Raw genomic sequence first — 15,339 nt, 5'->3', positions numbered from 1 at the left:
GAAAAGAACGTTTAAGATTAGAAGCTATTGTTTTAAATGCACTTTGTGATTTATTTTTTGTTTCCTTTGTATGTTCTTTCCCTTATGGTATATCCCCTATTGTCACTGTACTTGATTTTGGTACCCTGCATCTTGTCTAATCTGGGGAGGGGAAGGGGAAATAACAAAATACCCAAACAAAGACACAGGATGATCCATTGCAACAACTGTATGGGATTTCACCAGCATTACTCCCCCAAAACACACATTTGCTTAGAGAATCTCCAGGGTCTTAGATTTATCTAATTTGTTGTATGCTTGATAATTCCCAGAACCATCCACAAAAACCAGTCTTTTACTGGGTGCAAAAGAAAACTCATTATTATTTTCAGGCTTTCTGTAAGTAGTTCCTAACTCCCAGCTCTGTTTATATCAATACTTTAAGTCCAAATGGTTTATGGTTTCTAGATGTTTCCTTGTTTGTGTGGAGTTTTGTCTCCTTTGATGAGAATGTAGAAGCTCCATGAAATTTGATCTTTGGATGTAATGCTTGCAGCAATGTCCTAAGGTTTTGCTCTGAATATAGGTATCTGTTGAATGAAAAGACAAATAAGTACATTTGGACATGATTAATTAAACAGCACTCTAATATTCAAACAGTGAGAACAAAAAGATTATTCTTAGGAGATGTTCACAAGGGCTCAATAGCTATGATCATATACAATGATGTTTATTGAAATGAACTCCAAGAAATGGAAACAAGCATTTTTATTGTACTGTTTTCAGCTGCTTTTTTCCCTTTTGGTTTATTCCCTTTTGGCCCTGTTTTTAATTTTTGCATCTTTTGTCTTGTATATAAGTGTACCTGATTTAGGGAGGGGAAGGGGAAGCACAGAAATGGTGGGACAAAGGGTGAACCAATTCAACAGTGATACTCACTAGACACTATGTTGGAAATGAATTATACAACTTGGAGAGGAGTGGAGTTGGGAGAGGAAAAACTGGGAGAAAATGAGGGAAGAGGGGATACTGTTCAAAAAGACATGTGTTCATTACCTGAATCATATAATGTAACCTCTCTGTACATCACCTTTACAATAAAAATTTTAAAAAGAATGCATTTCCTGAATTTCTTCTGTAGTTTCATTTCCACTTTTTATTTGTAGTCATTCTCTTGTTATGTTATTTTCCAATTCATGTTTCTCTACTAATATACTTTGAATTCTTGAAAATATTGCTAAAAATCTCTTGATTCTGTAAACTTTCTTGAAGTCCTACGTGAAAGAATAATATGGTAAACTCAATCTGATTTTTTTAAATACTCATTTTAAATTTAAGAGAACAGTTATATGTAACAAGGGTATTATTTTCTGAAAATAACTTCATCCTGCTTTCAGCTCAAAACATTGATGCCAGAATCTCAGATAGCCTACCATATTCGGAGTACTTGGAGAGATGTACAATGTCCTCTTAATGTCTTATGTAGTGCTAGCACATTCCTTGCTCAGAGGAGGCAGTGTAATATGCTAGTTTGGCATTGAGTTCATGGAGAAAGACAGTTGGAATCAAGTCCCATTTGGTAAGTATATGACCTTGCATAGAATATTTAACCTCAATTTCTTGATTTGCAAATTGGAGGCAGGCAAATGTACCGGCCTCATAGAGTTAGAGAAAATAACTACTGCCATGCAAATGAAGCATTTAGCAAGATGTCTTTTACTGTAATAGGCATGTCATACATTTTAGCAATTATTATTATAATCACCTTTGCTTTTGATATTGTCACACAGCAACATTCTTGATTCTTATCATGAATGAAATGTTAATGTTAAAAATTAAGATGTCTATATGATGATCAAATTAATTAGGCACCAGATGTTCATTATCTTTAAAAATCAGCAAAATACTGTTGTAGCATCTTTACACATTATTTGTAATAATGAAAATATTTTTGTGATGAGAATATTTGACATTTATTCACAATTTTAAATGTATAATTCATCTTTATTGCCTACAGTTTCTGCTATTCAATAAATTAAAAATCTTACTCTTTCTAAGTGAAACTTTGTACATTTTGACAAATACCTTCTCAGTTACTCCAACCTTCAGATTCTGGTAACCAGAACATATATACCTGCTCTCAATCTAAGCATCTTTTTTCTGTCTCCTTACATAAGTTCAATTGGTTTAAATTCCACATATAAGTGAGATCACACAGTATTTGTATTTATGTGGCTGTCTAATTCCACTTAGTACAATGGCCTTCAAGTGCCTACATGTCGTTACAAAGAACGAATTTCTTGCTTTGAAGGGTGAATTGTTCCCTGTAAAACACACTCATCTCTTGGGCTGGGAAAGTGGCTCAGTGGTAGAGTAATTGCCTTGCATGCATGAGGCCCTGGGTTCGATTCCTCAGCACCACATAAGCAGAAAAAAAGCTGGGAGTGGTGCTATGGCTCAAGTGGTAGAGCACTTGCCTTGAGCTGAAGAGCTGAGGGATAGCACCCAGGCCCACAGTTCAGGCTCCAAGACCAATAGTAACAAGTAAACAAACAAAAAAAACCCACTGTCACCCCACATTAAGTAATTTTCTTTATTTAATAATATGTTGTTGGACATTACTGTTGCTTCTAATATCTTGACTTCTGTGCATAGTGGTGTGATGAACATGGGGACATAGATACTTCTTTGAGATATGGATTTCACATCATTTGAACATATGCCCAGAAGTAGGATTGCTGGATCACATGATAATCTTATTTTCTTATTTTCAAGGCACTTCTGCATTATTTTCCACAATGGCTGTACTAATTTCATTTCTACTTAGAGCTCTAGGTGTTTCATTTTCTCCACATCAATGCCAACCCTTATTATTGCTTGGCTTTTGTGTACTAGCTACTAGGCATCATTATGCATCATACCCCAGTATTAGTGGTGCTTAAGTTTTTCCCTTGTATGTTGGGAATCATGATCAAAGTTACACCATCTCTTATCTTCTCTCTCTCTCTCTCCATTTCTCTCTCCCACTTTCTCTTTGTGTGTGTGTGTGTGTGTGTGTGTGTGTGTGTGTTCTGTAATGTCAAAATAGGCACCTCAGTGTAGTCTTTCTATTTCTTTGATCAAATTCTAATGCATGCATGTATGTATGTATGTATGTATGTATGTACGTGTATGTGAGGTCCATGGAGTTTGAACTTAGGGCCTGGGTGCTGTCCCTGAACTATTTTGTTCAACACAAGCTCTCTACCACTTGAACTACAGCTCCACATCTGGCTTTTTGGTGGTTAATTGGGGATAAGTATCTCAGAGACTTTTCTGCCAGGGCTGGCTTCAAACTGTGATCCTCACATTTCAGTCTCTTGAGTAGCTAGGATTATAGGTGTGAGCCACTGGTATCAGCCCATGAGTTTGTCTTGCAAGACAGAAGAGTTCTATAGATGAGTGTGATCATTTTTTATGTTTCATGTATGGATGTGATATCTTGTCATTTCCTTTGTGTATCTGACTTATTTCACTCCACATAAGTGTCTCTTTTGTTGCATATGGCCACAAAAAGTCATTACCAAAATATAAATGTAGATTTTCACGTGAAATAGCTTTATACTAGTTTTCTAAGAGAAATACCCACTCAAGAAACATCTTGGACAAAGTGTATACCATATTCATAAAATAAAAAACAAGAAGGCAGGAAGCAAGAAATTGTACTTTTCCAATTTTGAGGCTGAATAATTCCCAGGAAAGCATATGGAGTGAAAAGGCCATGGATATTTTTATAGTAGTGGTACAAAAATCTCCACATTTGGGGTGCCAAGTTAATAAAGATCAGTCATTAGGGGGAAAAACCCTTTGTACTAATGGGATGCATGACTTCATATTTGGAAACTTTCAAGTAAGTATGAAAACAAGCAACTACTGGGCTCTGGGGCTCACTCTAAGTTTCTGCATATTCAGTTGTGCATGTTCCCATATGTGGCTGATAGAAGCCGGTGTGCCAGTCTCTATATGGTAAGAAGCCATCTGTTATGTCCATTTTTGGATTCAATGTGAGGATGAGAGATGTGAAGGTCCATTGTCTTACTGATTGGAGTTCTGTGTGTCTGTTTTTCCATGTGTCTGAGGGACTCTCCCTCTTGCTAGGCCAGGGCTGCTGCGGAGGTGTGAATTTTTGTCCTAGTACCAGCTTATAGTCTGTCGGGATGCTCATCTGATGACTATAAAAATGTGTGAGTTGGGCTGGGAAGTTGGCTCAGTGGTAGAGCACTTGCCTTGCTGCATGAGGCCCTGGGTTTGATTCCTCAGCACCACATAAGCAGAAAAAAAATCTGTGAGTTCACATGTGAGCTTTTCAAATGCATCCTCCTTGAAACTATCACAAAACTCAATCTCATCTTAAACAAAATATTATGAGAGCCAATTGAAAAATGGATAATACTTATCCATTGTTCCTCCAAAGAATTGATATTTTCCCCCATCATTGATATGATAATGCCAAGGTCCCAGACATAAAAAATGAGTATGGAAAATTTTGAGTTAAGTATGCTGCCTTGATCTTCTTGATATATATTCCAAACCCATTGCCAAGACTTACTGTTTGCTAGTGTAAATAATATTCACGTGATTACATATTCCTATGATTGTGTGTGTGTGTGTGTGTGTGTGTGTGTGTGTGTGTGTGTGCATGTTCCAGTACTGGGGCTTGAATTCAGGACCTGGACAATATTCTCCTTATCCTTTTCACTCAAGGCTGGTGTTCAACTACTTCAGTTACAGTTCTTCTTTCAGCTTTTAGATGATTAATTGGAGATATGAGCTTTTGGGACTTTCCTACCCAAGCTGGCCTCAAGTTATGATCCTTAGATCTCAGTCTTCTGAACAGCTAGGAATACAGGTGTGAGACACCTCTTCATGGTTCATTTGCTTATTTATTGATTGTAGATTGGTGTTGCTATATCTTTTCTGTATATTTGCCTTTATATACCTAGTCTTTGATTTAAAGATGGATACAGAACTCAGTGTGTGTAGAAATATGTACATGTATACTTATCTCTTCAGAGACAATCTAAGAAGTAGGGGCTCTGTCATCTTTCTCTCTGTCCATCAGACTTGTCTACTAGTTCCTTACAAGTGGCAACTCTTCTACAAGACTTGTTATTACTAATGCAATTTGTGTAGCTCCCCTATTAAACAGTATAAGACTCATTTAAAATTATTTTATTGTAAAGATGATATAAGGAGAGGTTACAGTTACATGAGTTAGGTAATGAGTACATTTCTTGTTGAGCATTGTTACCCCTTCCTTTGTTGTTCTCCTACTATCCCTTCCCTCCCCCATAAGACTCATTTTATCTTCTCAAAAATTCTAAAAATAGGCTCACATTCTCTATATTTCACAGAGGAGAAAACTAGTACTCAGGTAATGAAGAAAGTGGCCACTTTCTAACAGCTAATAAATTAGAGAGCTGAAAAGAAACTATGAATATTTTTCTAAAAAAGAAAAGAAATAAAACTAGTGTTTAAGTATTATTTATAACTTTGTTCCAGAGTTATCTTAGAGGGGCCATGTAATACTTCCAAGTGACTTTATGATTTACTTTTTTCTTTAAATTTTAATATTATTTTACATTATATAATTTAAGAATATGGTTCATATTATTGCTACTTTTATTACATATTAAAATCTATTGCATTTTTGTCATATTTATTTCATATTTAAAAATATTCAACAGACTTTGTGAAACCATTTTATGGTAAAAATGAAAGAGTACTTCAGTTTGTTTTTAATCATTTCATTGTTTTCTAATCATTTGATTGTCTTTCTGTTGTTTCCAAGAATTACTGATCACTGCCCTTATAGACATCAGCTATTATGCCTTTTGTCTTCCCAAAAATGTCATTTGGATCTTTGATAACCATAGCTATTTGCTTTGGTCTCATAGCTGTTTGGCCTTACTTTGTAGTCACATTTATTTAAAATAAAAATTAAATGTACATGGCAAATTGGAAACTTCTTATTCAGTCAGTACCTGGACTAAATATTAAGTGAAAGGTATAGATTAGAGTGGAAAATATTGACTAGGAGGAGGAAAGGCACTTAAGCTTAGCTAATAAAAATAGAAAGATAAATTAGTAAATTGAAGGCAAGCTAATTAGGTTAACCAGATCTTGAGGCAAGAGACAGACCTTGGGGGAGAAGAGAAAAACACACCTAGTAAACAGAAGCAATGCATGGCTTGAATTATTCTAAGGACAAGAATGTTGAAGGTCAAGAGGAGAACTAAGACCTTGAACAAATAAACTTCAAGATCTTAATCAAAGCTTCAAGGCTCATAGTTTATTTTCAGGTGTTTTAGTGCTAGCTCTCTTTTTACATTATAACAATGAAATAAGAAAACTTCATACAAATAATGCAAATTATAATCGATGCTGAAGTTACATGTATTCTATTGAATATCTTCTGTAGGCCAATTTTGTAAAAGACTTCGAGATGTGTAAATGCTATGAAGAAAAATATAACTGTTGCAAAGGGAAACATATATTAAAGAGGTACTTGAAGGTGTGCATGATTGTTCATGCCTGTGATCCTAGAAACTTTGGAGGTGTAAAAAAGGGAGAATGAATGGTCTTTGGTGGCCAGCCAGTGGGCTGGGTGGGGGCAGAGGGATTAGTGAGATTGCCTTAAGATAAACTGGTCCTACTGGTATATGGGAGAAAGAGATAAGAGAATTGCAGCTCAGAACCTAATCTGGCCAAGTTGAGGCAAGAATCTTTCTGAAAACAGAACTGAAAATAGACTATAGTTGTGGGGCAAATGGGAAAGAGTTTGTCTTGCAAGTTTGAGGCCCAGTTCAGTCCCTGGGACTGCAAAAAAAGATTCAATTTGAGCCTATACAGCTGACAGGACTTCAAGATGCTTACTTCCCTTCTTCTGTTCTTATTTGTGATTTTAGTGGAATCAATGTTAGGCAGAAGTTATACAGTTATAAATTGACATTGTGTCACTGGTTTACTCTGGCATCATTACTTGGAAAAACACCCCAGAGACCAGGAAACTTGCACTGGGAAAATTGATGCCCACTGTCCTTTTACTTTGCCTGAAGTTCACAATAATTTAGACAGCTTGCTGTTTAGATTGCTCTCTGTGCTTATCATTACCTTTGGGCAGGCTCTCCAAGAAGGGGCGTAGGAAGTAGAACAGCAAATCTATACTTCATATATACTTCTGTCTTTCAACTGATCATTATACAAGTATTTCAGAAGGCTGCTACTGCTCAGCTAACAGTGGAAATGCATGTTCTTAGATCCATTTGGAAGGAGAAGAAAAAATATTTAATACAGCCAAATGTATCACAGCATATAATTTATAAAGGGCTGTTCTGCAATAATACAAAACAAAAATATATTGAGGCTGTATGTTATGATGTTATGGAAATACTGTTATTAGCAGTATAGTATCTTGCATGTTAGCAAGCTATAATCAAATGATCACACATACATTCCTTATAAAACCATCTTGTAGATACAAACAAGATTCATATCCAGCTTAAGATATACTGTCGCCACTTCACCATTTAATGTCAGAGAATATATTCTAATTATTATGTATTTAATACTTTTATAGGCTAAAATGTCTTAGCTGGCTCACAGTGAATAACCTTTGGAAGTTATTATATACATTGAGAAGACTTGATTAAAAAGAAAGTGAAAAAGAGATGATAGAAAATAGTATTTTAAAGTAAGGCCAAATTTTTCTAACCTTGTGCATATGTTGAGGTACAATTCACTAACCACCCGTATTTTGCCGAGTAATATCTCAGGTGAAATGAAACCATGAATGTCACATAGATATCTGTTCTTGTTTTGTAGTTCTGTTTTGTAGAATTCCAGGTACATTGATGATAAAGGAGTGTGATTTGAGAATAAGGCCATACAATGTGTAGCTCAAAGGGCACAATTCATTGCTGGTCAAATCTGCAAGTGTAATACTCAGGGTATACATTTTGGTACCCTTTCTGCATACTTTATTAACAAAAATTATATTTTGTTGATACAACTTCATATTTCAGAGATCCAGCTATAAAGTTGTGGATGCAGGTATGTAACTTATTGGCTTAGTTGAATGCATAAATAAGAATTTAGTCAATAATCAGGATGCATGTTTAGTGGAACTCATGTGAATGACTGAGATAATTAAAACATCAGATTTATGTTCTGAATTTATTCTAATGGGCAAATTAGTGCTATGTATACTGTTATTTTTTATATTTTTTATTCTAAAGATATTGTACAGAGGGGTTATAGTTACATGAGTAAGGTAATGAGTACATTTCCTATCGAGCATTTTACCCCCCCCCTTTGCTTTTCCTCAGCCATCCCTTCCCTCCCACTTCCCCAACTTCTCCCTTCCCCCACCACAAGTTGTAGAGTTCATTTTTAACATAGTGTCTTGTACATATTGTATCCTTATCTCAGCATTTTTTAAATTTCCCTTCCCCTCCCCAAATTAGAAAAATGTATATACAAGATGCAGGGTACAGAAATCAAACACATTGAAAACAGGGGTTATACCATGGGGGGAGAACATATGAAAGAAACAAAAGAAATCACATAGTACAATATAAATACATTAAAAACAACAGCAACAAAGATAAACCCTCTTGTGTCTCTATCTTGGGGTTCATTTCACTTAGCACCATCTTATATGGTCATGTGTATAGCTTTTGACCTTTTCTACTTATCTGGTAAGGTTATCCTAGACAGATACTAGTTATTGCAAATAAAGGAAACCATTGGACTTATGTTTCTTTAGATCTGGCTTACTTCACTTAGTATAATTTTTTCTAAGTCTTTCCTTTTCCTAACATTGAAATTATGCTTTGCATAATTTCATAATAAGAGATTAGAAAGCAAATTCAAATGTTCATAATATTTAACAAAAATAAGCACACAAACTACCAGCTCCTCTGGGACACAGCAAAGAAAGTACTCAGAGGCAAGTTTATAGCTCTGAGCTCCTATGTCAACAAATTGGAGACATCTGAAACCAACAACTTAATGAGGCACCTAAAGCTTCTTGGAAAAGAGCAACAAACTAAACCCCAATCCAATAGATGGAAACAATAAGATAAAATCAGAATTAACTGAATTAGAGTCTCCCCGAAACATATAATGAATCAACAAAGCAAAAAGTTGGTTCTTTGAAAAAATTAACAAAATTGACAGACCCTTAGCAAATCTTATCAAAAAAAGAGAAAACACCCAAATAAACTCAGAGATGAGAATGGAAACATCACCACAGAAACAACCAAGATTCAGAACATAATAAGGGGATGCTTCTCAAACTTTTTGCTAATAAGTTTGAGAATCTGGGAGAAATGGATGAATTTCTAGCAAATATTGATATGCCCAAACTAAACCAAGATGATTTAAATAAAATTAACAGACCCATATCAGGCATCGAAACAGAAGCAGCAATGAGACCTCCCCTCAAGAAAAGCCCAGGACTGGATTATTTTCCGCTGAATTCTACAAGGCCTTCAAAGCAGAACTCACACCAATACTCCTCCAACTCTTCAATGAAATTGAAAGTGAAAATTCACTACCAGACTCTTCTATGAAGTCATCATAACCCTCATCCCCAAACCAGGGAACATCGATGTTAAACTTCTCATTAAAATTGTGGCCAATCGACTTCAACAACTCATCAAATGAGGTAACAGGGGCATAGAAAAGGTGGAACAAAAGATGGACAAATACAACAGTGGTACTCACTAGACACTATGTGAAAAATGAACTGTACTTCTTTGAGGGTAAGAACAGAGGGGAAAACTGGGAGAGAGCAAGAGAAGGGGAGATAGGTTTTCAAAGAATTGCACTCATTAGCTGACTCATGTACATGCAATCCCCCTGTATATCACCTCTACAGTAACAATAAAAATGGAAGCATCCTTCATAGTAAATAGAATACAGAATGATAAGCCCTGCAGAATATAGGGTTGTGAAAACCAAGGGGAGGAGAAATGCCTTGTAAGAGAGGAGAAAAGAAATGGTGGAGCAAATTTTGAAGGCTAGACAAGATGGTGGCAAGAGTTGTCCAGAGCAAGCATTGCAGGTAAAAGGGAAAACAAATGTCCTGCAAATGGTCTTTCTGATGGTTTATAATGAACAGAATCCTTTCCACTGTCATCGGAACAAAACCCTCTTTGTCCAGGTAAAATATTACACATTTGTACATCCTTTCACATTTTTTTTACTTTTAATAAATTTAGTTGGTCACTCTGAGAAATTAATTCTGCCATCCAATTGTTTTCTGGACGGTGTTTGGCAGGCACTGGATAGGAAGCTAGGATAGCGTCAGCTCAAACTGGGATCCAGGTCTCAACCATGTAGGCAACAAGAGAATAAATGAGGCAGATGTTTTACTGACTTGTGCTCATTTGAATCTGCTCCGTGCAGAAGGGAGATGTTGTTTGCCTCAAATTATTTAAGTACCAGCATTTGTCACTCCTGTAATTCACTTACCACTACCAGATATGCAATTACTTTAACTGCAAACCATTTATGTCTGAGTCACTTCTGCTGCCTAAAAATACGTCTGCTTTTATTTGAAGAGCTAAGATTGAAACTGTCACTTGGGACCATTCCAAAATTTTGCTAATTGTGCACTTCAAGTAAATCAATACTTGAATTAATTTTTCTGTTGAAGTTGAAGAAAAATGATTTCGGGTGTCGTATTTTTCATCTGTCATTATCATCGTACTGCATTTTTTTAAAAGAATGAGAATTGGGAATTGGTTGCTTAAAAGGCCTCCTAGCTTTTACGGCTATTGGACTTTGACTTGTAACTTTTAACTTACTAAAATGTGTCCCTTCTTGATGATTTCCCCAAGGATTCCATCAACTGCCATTCACATTGCGAAACTTACAAGTCAGAACTCTACTGACTTTCCTATTGTTTCAAGCACTGAGTCTCAGAAAACACTATAGTTATTTAAGGAGATAGGTTTTATTTTTGCACAAAATATGGCTCATCACTTGTGATCCAATTAAGAAGAAAAAACAACCTTCAAATCCCAATTGATTCACCTAGGAACTAGGTAGGTGAACTCATCTAGATGGAATTCAGTGAGAGGATACTTGGAGTAGGTTAAGGTACTTAAGGTATAGACTTGGTAAGAAGGAAGTAGTCAGATAGCAAGTAACTAGGGCACAGCTTTGGTGTTCAGTGGACTCAGAATAGTTTTGATGACTTTAGATGAAGGGTCTGTGAGTGTTTGCCGAGTAAGAATATTTTCCAAGATAAGTGAACTGTAGCATACACCTGCTTTGCTCATCCTACCCAGTGTCCTTGTTTTCTTTTTATATTCATTACCTTTGGTGGTTGGAGCCAATGCTGACTGGAAGTAGCTTAGCAAAATAAAGGCTAAGAATGTAAAGCATAATCTTTTCCATATGTCGCTGCGACTCTTCCTTTTTTCAGTTCTTACAAAACTCATGTTCCTTCTTGCCTGCAAGGACCTTCACATGGTATCCTCACTTTTTCCCATGCTCTATCTCCATTTTCCTTGTCTCATTCTCCAGCTACATCTTCAAAAAACCCTTTGCTGACATTAGAAGAAGCTATGTGCAGTCCATGATCCAGAGCCCTCTCTACCCTTCCTTTGTAGTCAAAATGGCAAAAATCAATAAGCAAGTTGTTTCATAATACTTTTTACAACTTTTCTTCCTTTAAATGGAAACTTCTTGATGTGAAGAGTTATGCTAGCCTCCAAGCATATTATAATCCCTTTCTCATCACATAGGATTATACAATGAGGCACTTTGATACCTAGTTTTAAATGAATAGTATAGATTAAGAGATGAAAATGCACATAGCTCAGGTAGCAATCTGCAAAAGCATAGTAAGTGCAGAAAATTATGAACAGTTGAGGACAATTAAGGATCAGTAAGAGATGAAGGTAGACAGGCAGACAGGAATTAGGTCCTCAAAGATGGGACTTGCTTTAAAGATTACAGACTTAAATTTGGCAAATCTGGTGGTCAGGTCTTATTTTAAGTATCTTTCTGACTTCTATGTAGAATCATGTTTCTCACATTTACAGGCTTTACGGAATAGCATGGGGAGCCTGTAAAATAGAGATTCTTGAATGTAATGTCCAATTAAGAGAGTATAGAGCCAGGCTGGCCTGTAACCCTAGGTACTTAGAAGGCTGAGATCTGGGGATCTCAGTTTGAAGCCAGTACAGGCAGTAAAGTCAATGAGGCTCTTATCTATAATTAATCAGCAGAAAACCAGAAGTGGCACTGTGGCTCACAGTGGTAGAGTGCTAGCCTTGAGCGAAAAATCTCAGAGACAGTGCTCAGGCTTTGAATTCAAGCCCCACAACTGACAAAAAAGAGAGAGAGTATAGAACTCACATGTACATGTGTGTTTTAAAAAGTTAGAATGTTGTTTCTAATGCAAGTGCATTTGTGGATTTGGTGATGGAAATTGGAGTGGAGTGGAGGGAAATTTGAGTCAAGGAGACCAAATACAATGCTATTGCTGCAACTAGTAGGCTCATAAATTCTAGATTGAAGTTTGAATATTGAATTATGTTTCTATTGAATAGAACAAGACATGGGCCTCTGCGAGAGAGCTGGAATATTTGATGTATTATTAATGTATTGCACTAAGAACAAAGTAAACAAAAATCCCATTACAAAAGGGGGATTTGACATTAGGTTAAGGTTATAATCTCAATAAGGTAACTTCTGAAAGTTTCCCACTTTCGTAGATTTTCCTACTTGATGTCATATTTGTTTTGAGATTGCTGGGTCTGTAGCAGAGAAACTGGTGACTCAGGTGTTGGATAAGAGATTTTCAAAAACCTGGGGGCCAGCAGAAATCTCTTAGGATAGATGAAAGGGATGCTAAGCAGGATTAGAGTCCCAGCTGTGAATATATGGTTCTGTAGTATAAATTTTTCAAAGTGTTTCCAGCCATGAACAATTCATTCTTCAGAAGAAAAAGTTATTGAGCACAAAAGATCAAGTCAATTTACCATGTTTTAGTTCCTCAATAGATCAATACTCACAATTGACTGCGGCAAAGATGCCAGCTACAGCATACTATTAAACTTGCGTGGAAGGGCGGGGCAAAAAACAGAACCTAGGTAATGCTTATTCATAGATTCATACTCTGCTGTCACAAAGTTGATTTCTCACAGAAGCTGCCACAATAAGTCTTTTATGTACTTTTTTCTCCTCTGATTTGGAGATACACTGTTAATACTCAGGCCTGATAGAACTGGTGTTTCCACAAAATTGCTATAATAGTGCCTTTTGTAGTGGAAAAGTATAATTATTCCAGCCTTTCAAATGATAAAGAATCAGCCATATCTCTTAAATGTAACTACTCATTTAAGTTTGGATTGTCATATTCACTTTTAGTCTTTCTCTATGATTGTTCATTATAAATTGATAGTCTTTCCTTAATAATGCCTTCACCATTGCAATTTGTTCTCTGTATTAGCTTGCTGCAATAATGAAATCCTACAGACTGGACAGCACGAATAACAGCTATTAGTTTTCTCATGGTCCTAGAAGCTGGAATTCTAAGATTAAGATATGGGCAAGTTTTCTCATCTGAGGCTTCTTCGTTTGTCTTATATATGACTGATATCTCTGTGGTTTTCATATGGTTTTCTCTCTGTGTGAGCATGTGTCTGCTGTCTTTTTATGTATAACTTTCCTGATATGTATATAGATAGATAGATAGATATCTCTTGATATATCTATATATTTGTATGTATATTTGTACATACATGTACATATACACATGTATACATACAACATATAGATAGATAGATAGATACATATCAGACTGATTTGAGTCATTCCTTTTTTTAACCTCAAAATTTTTTTATTGTAAAAGTGATGTACAGAGGGGTTGCTGTTACATAAGAAAGGTACATTTCTTGTCAAACTTGTTACTCCTTCCCTCATTTTCCCTTCTACTTTCCCTCGCTCATACCCTCCCCACCTCCAAGTTGTGCAGATCATTTCCAACATATTGTCTTGTGTATGTCGCTGTTGCATTAGCTCTTTGTCTGCCATTCGGTTGTTTTCCTTATATTTCCTCATTCAAATAAATGTATGTACCAGGTTACCAAAGAGGGTTTTCTTTGTTGTTGTTATTTTTAATGTACTGAATCATTCTTTTTCTTTTTCTTTCTTTCTTTATTTTTTGGGGGATCCGGTCCTGGGGCCTGAACTCTGGGCCTGGGCACTGTCCCTCAGCTCTTCAGCTCAAGGCTAGCGCTCTACCACTTGAGCCACAGCGCCACTTCCGGCTTTTTTCTTTTTGCTTATGTGGTGCTGAGGAATCGAACACAGGGCCTCCTGCATGCAAGGCAAGCGCTCTACCACTGAGCCACCTTCCCAGCCCCTTCCTTTTTTATTTTTATTTTTTGTTGGTCATAGGGCTTGAACTCTGGGCCTGGCCCCTGTCCCTCAGCTCTTCAGCTCAAGGGGAGTAATCTACCACTTGAACCACAGCATCACTTCCAGTTTTCTGGTGGTTAATTGGAGATAAGAGTCTCACAAACTTACCTGTCCAGGCTGGCTTTGAACCATGATCCTCAGATCTCAGCCTCCTGAATAGCTAGGGTAACAGGCGTGAGCCACCAGCGCCCAGCTTGAGTCAGTCTTTTTTTTTTTTGTCGGTCGTGGGGCCTGAACTCTGGGCCTGGGTGCTGTCCCTGTGCCCTTCAGCTCAAGGCTAGTGCACTACCACTTGAGCCATAGCACTAGTTTTCTAGTGGTTTATTGGAGATAAGAGTCTCACGGACTTTTCTGCCCGGACTGGCTTTGAACCGCGATCCTCAGATCTCAGCTTCCTGTGTCGATAGGATTACAGACGTGAGTCACCAGCGCCCAGCTCTGAGACAGTCTCCAGAGTTCTTTTTTCCTTTTTTACCTCAAGAAGGATGCTATCTCTAATATGATTGTTTTTGAAATAATAGAGGTTTAGATATCAACATACACATTAAAAAAATTTTTTATTGTAAAAATACTGTACAGAGGGGTCACAGTTACATGAGTAAGGTAATGAGTACATTTCCTATGGAGCATTGTTACCCTTTGATTTTCCCTACTATCCCTTCCCTCCCCGCCTCCCCTACACCTCCCTCCCTCCTCCCCTGCCCTGAAGTTATAAGGTTCATTTTCAACATAGTGTCTTGAAGGTCTCATTGTTACAATGGATCAACCTGTATTCTTTTTTTAAATTTTGTTTGTGAACATACTGTACAGAGGGGTTACAATTACATGGGCAGGATAATGCGTACATTTCTTACCAAGCATTGCAGCCTCCTCCTTTGT

This window comes from Dipodomys ordii, unplaced genomic scaffold, assembly GCF_000151885.1.
Source record: "Dipodomys ordii isolate 6190 unplaced genomic scaffold, Dord_2.0 Scaffold89, whole genome shotgun sequence".
NCBI lineage: Eukaryota > Metazoa > Chordata > Mammalia > Rodentia > Heteromyidae > Dipodomys > Dipodomys ordii.
Note: the sequence above shows the minus strand (reverse complement) of the source record.